Source organism: Morone saxatilis, unplaced genomic scaffold (genome assembly GCF_004916995.1).
Source record: "Morone saxatilis isolate NCDOM2014 unplaced genomic scaffold, NCSU_SB_2.0 Contig9, whole genome shotgun sequence".
Classification (NCBI taxonomy): domain Eukaryota; kingdom Metazoa; phylum Chordata; class Actinopteri; family Moronidae; genus Morone; species Morone saxatilis.
The window spans coordinates 19,870,120-19,875,578 of record NW_023340268.1 but is presented as its reverse complement, the minus strand read 5'-3'; positions in this window follow the sequence as shown (position 1 = coordinate 19,875,578).

Below are 5,459 nucleotides of genomic sequence, written 5' to 3'. Positions count from 1 at the left end.
GACAAACCAGACACTGGCTGTAGGTAGGGCTATTTGCATAGTTCACAACTACCATAGTTGCTCCTGCACACTTCCTGTTCTCATTCCCAGGTCGTCAAATACAGATGTGAGCGATGTTCAGTTAGCTGCAAAATCTGCAACCGTTAAATGCCACTAAATCCTGGTCCTTTAATAAAGTTTGCTGCCCTATTCTGTGTGCTCCAGTTTGGACTACAATATATCTCTGAAGTCCTGAAACAGTTTATTACTTTTCACAGCAACCCTTTTTTATAATTTTACCTATCATGCTGGACCTATCAATCTTTCCTCCATTGTGCCTATTGTGAATACTCCCCATTTTTCTTCTATTAACCCATAAATTGTTTACTTTAATAAATCATTGGAATAACATCTATTATTATCAAAACAAAACAGAACTCACACAACCTTCAAAACAAAGTTTAGTAGCAGTTTGTGTGTTTGTGTGTGTGCTACCATCTGTAAGTATATAACTCATCATCATTGTATCTCTAGACCCCTGTTTGTTTTTCTTTTATCTCATGGCATCTGCTCAGTAATTTTAGAAAGTAACACTTAAATGCAGATGTTTGTGTATATATTAAAACCCTCATCCTACCCACTGGGGTACCCGCAGATGACTTGTCAATCAATTTGTTTCTAGTGCTTTCATATATTTTTCCCCCAGTTTCTGTTTTAATGAGTGCTTTTTTCAAAGGCACCATTGTATTAGGGTTCTGGAGGTCCCCATACAAAGGCACCCAATTCCACCATTGCAGTTCTAATAGATGTAACTATTTATTGAGTTCATGTTTGCCGTTGGTCCTTAATTAAAGTATCACACACAAGTTGCGTAATGATTTGAGCCGGAAATCGGTTTTAGTGTTATAGAAGCAACTACATCGGTATGAGGACGCCTGGATCAAAATTAACCATGAACCATATAAAATAAAATAAAAGATCCTCTTAGAAGGGAGAGATGCACATCCTTAATCACATTTTCCCAGCTTGCACTCGTGAACATTCTCCTCATCAATGTTTATGACAGTATCCTGCTATCAGCAACTCACACTTTGCACCAGCTAACACTTCTTATACATGTTTATGGATGAATGCATGTCAGAGTAGGTTGGGAATAATATGAGAATGACGTGAGTTGGATTGACAACCCACAATTCAAGTTGTGTTTTAACATACAAGCTGAAATAGAGGTTGTGAATGACATTACTGTTGCTTTAGACAAGAAGCATAAGCTGTGCATGATCATGCCCTGTTGACACAGAGTTTGTTAAAAATAGCAAGCCTGACCAAGCAGCGGGATGGTTTATTAGCTCACAGACAGGGTTCACTGTTAGAAGGTTAATGTGCTCAGATCAAGCTGCTTTACTGTACTTAATGGAGTGCCCCAAGGTTCTGTGCTTAGCAGGCTTTTACTTTCTTTTTATATCAATTAGTTAGGTATTAATGCACATGGAACTAATTATCTTAGTTATTTAGATAAGAGAATTTCTGATGTTATCTCTAAGATGCACTCCATAAAGTAGTTAAATATGCCTATTTGATTTCTTGCAATGCGTTATGAGAGGATCAATGCCACTCTGTTGTCTGTACACTAAATATGAAGCCAGAGCCAACGGGTGCTTAACTTAGCGTAATGCCTGGAAGCAGGGGAACCAGCTGGCCTGGCTGTCTGCCTACCAGCACCTCTAAAGCTCACTAATGAACACATTTGCATTGGTGTAGTGCTGCCACTGGAGGTCATCAAAGACAAGATTTTTATGTGAAGTTAAAGGACCAGTGTGTATGATTATCAACATCTACCGGTAAAATTGCAGATTGCAACCATTTGAATACAGCTCAGCCTTCCAGCCTTTACATGAATTAAACTCAAAAATGAATAGCTGCAGCAACTCAGTAGTTTTGAGTGACCTTAAATGTGTGCCGTTTGTTCCACTGACTTTGATTTACTTGTAAAATGTAAGCATTATAATGCTGTATAGCTTATCAATTTTGTTTTCATTTCAGATAATTAATCATCATAAGTGATGCATCATAAGTGTGCATCCAAATAATTCTTAATTATTTAAAAATAATAAAAATAAAAATAATAATTAAAAACCAAAGTGCACCATGGTAATGTAATAATTTGCTTTAGTGAAAGAAAACTGAGTAAATTGTGGTGGTAACATTTGTATAAAGAAGATGTATTTAAATTACTTTATTCTGATGATTACTCATTATAATTTAAGGTTGGAGAAATGCGGCATATGAGTGTATCTTTAATCAACTGAATAGAATTGGTACAATGAACTTACCTTATCGTTACCTTTTTTTTAAAGTTATTTTTTTAAGTTATTGTTTTGGGCCTTTTCATGCCTTTATTGGATAGAGACAGCCGAAGATAGACAGGAAAGGTGGGTAAAGAGAGAGAGCGGATGACACACAGCAAAGGGCCGCAGGTCGGATTCGAACCCAGGACGCTGCAGCAACTCCATATATGGGTCGCCAGCTCCACCGACTGAGCTAACTGGGTGCCCACCTTATCGTCACCTTAACAATAAATACTTGTATTTAATTTATTATTTTATATATTATTTCTGCTCAAATCAAATATCTTTCAAACTTAGACAGTTTAAGGCAATTTAGTTTCCTCAAACAGTTTGAGTTGAATTAACTAATCAGGTTTTACATACTGGATCTTTAAGAAATCATTCATGTATTTTGCTGTAACTCTTGCCTCACATCATACCAAAAATGATCCCCATCACACATTTTGTTAGCTCTATTTTGCAGACATAAAAGAAGGAGGAAGACAGAGAAGAAAAAAGTCATTTTTCAGCACAGTGGCAGTGGAGTGGAACAAGCTGCTTACTGAATTAAAACTCCTCTGACTCCACCAGGTACTCAGACTACAGCTGGAGCCTGAGGAGCTCTGTGAAAAATGTCTCTTGAGCAAAATGCAGCATAAACCTGGAGGTAGCTGTGCAAGATGTTTGTTTTATTCATCATCCCAGTGTCCCATTTGTGTATATGTACTGTTATTATGGCACATGCTATTAAAGCTGTTCTTCGTCTTTAGAGACTAAATTCATTTGTTTGCTTGTTTACATAATTCTTGTCCTCCCATCTGTGTATAATCATAAAATGCTTTCTCTTGATTGTGCCTGTTGCACAAACGGAACTGTGGCAACCATTAAACATTTGATTTGACTTGAAAGCCTCTTGTCTGGAGGAAAATGGCTGTGTATGTGTTCCCCCTTAGGGTTAACACACCAAGCTGTGCTTCTGTGTCAGACTGTTGTTACAGTGCAAGCTCTGTAGATTCATGTCTGCAGGCTCATACTGTGGATGACTAGACACCCAACCAAGCCTAACTGTCAACACATATTGCCATCCACAGAGACCAGCAGTTAGACAAAGGTTAGTCAGGGTTTTCTGACATTGTTGGGTGTCATCTATTATCTAAGTTGCAACATCTTGACCTTCTAGGACACATTTGCCCTTTTTCTAGACGGATTGCAACAGTCCTGACATTTTAGCATTTTTAATGGTGAATTCAAAAAACTCCAAGAATTTTTTACCATGTGGTTTATATCAGATAGTTCCTTGAGAGCAAAGTTAAACAAAGCTGCATTAATTAACATTATCTCAGTATTTATTATATATCTTATAATAATAATAAAATATAATATATTATAATATCCATTTATATGATTTGTGCAATTTTTGAATGTTTGAGAGCTCTGACTGGGCTTATGTTGAATAACTGGAAATGCTTTAATGTGATAAAAAGAGTACACATGTCTTTCGTTTCCAGATTATTTCCATACATTAATTTTATAGCATTTAGTGGCACTTTCCTCCCGGGCTTTTCTCCTTTTCATGCGCTTCCTCTTAGCTCTACTCGTTCTCTCATTCTGTGTTGTCCTTTTTTTTTATTGCCACACTGCTCAGCCATGTGCTCTCCATGCACTGACTGAACATTGTGTCGACGTGTACATGCTAGGACCGATCATTTGTGTGAAAACAGAGATCATACCATTAGGTTAAAAGCAGCCAGAGGGGGGTTATGGTCTACAGTTCTGAGGGACTGTGCATGCCCTGTGTTCTCTTTGATTTATCCATTTCATTAAGCATTTTTAACCCTGGCCTGACACTCCAGGCTTCCAGGTCACCGGGATTTCTCCCGGCGCTCCAAATAGTTGGCAGAAATTGAAATGTCTAAATGTAGTACATTATGAATTTTCACAGGTTTTCCTGACCTTTGTTTGTTGTTATTTCCCCTTAAGGTTAGTGGCATTATTTTACCAAATGGGTGAGCGGGTGTACCAGCTGTGTGAGGGTTTGCCGGTGCCGTGAATGAGAAAGCCGCGGCCTTACAGAGGACAGGGGGGTCGAGCAGCCGGCATGGAGCCTGTCACGTTGGTGGAGGAGACCGTTTGTGTCTCTGGTTACACCATGGGGACCCACAAAGTGGTGGATCTCCTGTTCATCCAGCACGCTGACCTTGTAGGATAGGCAGAGGTCCTGGGTCGGCAGGTCGCAAGGATGTGCTCTACCACCATGTTTTGCCTCTTTTTGCAGTCGTTGGCTACAACCCAGCATAGAGCTAACCAGGGCTTTGGGTTTAGTCCTGTGCTGGACCCACAAGTCCTCACAGACGTTGACTGCAGCGAGAACCGGAGGAGTGGCTGGAGCAGCAGTGGGGTGGATAAGGAGCGGTAGTGGAGGCCTGTGCAGGGCGGAAAAAGTAATAATCCCTCCTGGATTTTGCAGCGCACAGATATTCTTTGCTCCAACTCGACGATCTTCTGGCCACGACAGCGCAGGTCTCGCAGCCAACTGGTGAGGTGAGTGGAGCCATGGCTTCTTGAATCTATGCCTCATTTAGTAATCATCACACTTGGCAGAGCTAGAGGGGTGGAAGAGTAAAAGGTACAAACAGAGGAGGGAAACACATACAGACATAACACCCCCACCCTTAAGACAATGGATATATTACAAAAACATTTAAAGTTCAATGTAATATAGAGCACCATAATTCAGTGACAGATTACCATCATAGTATTTATTCACAGAAATTAAGTATACTTACATACTTAATAAATCAGTGTTACTTACCATGGCTGTATGTTAAGTAAAACATCACTAAACACACAGACCAAAACACATCCACAAGACTCAGAAAAAACACGATCCCAACCTCTCTAAGCATGTAGACTAATCCAGATTGCATTCAAATATGGCAGCAAACAATGGTACTCAAGAGCGCCCAGCACCAGATACAGAACTCTTCAATACAAAGTGATGATGACGATGATGATGATGATGATGATGATGACAGCCATAATAATGAAAGATTAATAAAAATTATGATGATAATAATAATAATAATAATAATAATAATAATAATAATAATATTTCCCAAATTCTGATTTGGGAATGTAGAAAACCTGATGGTC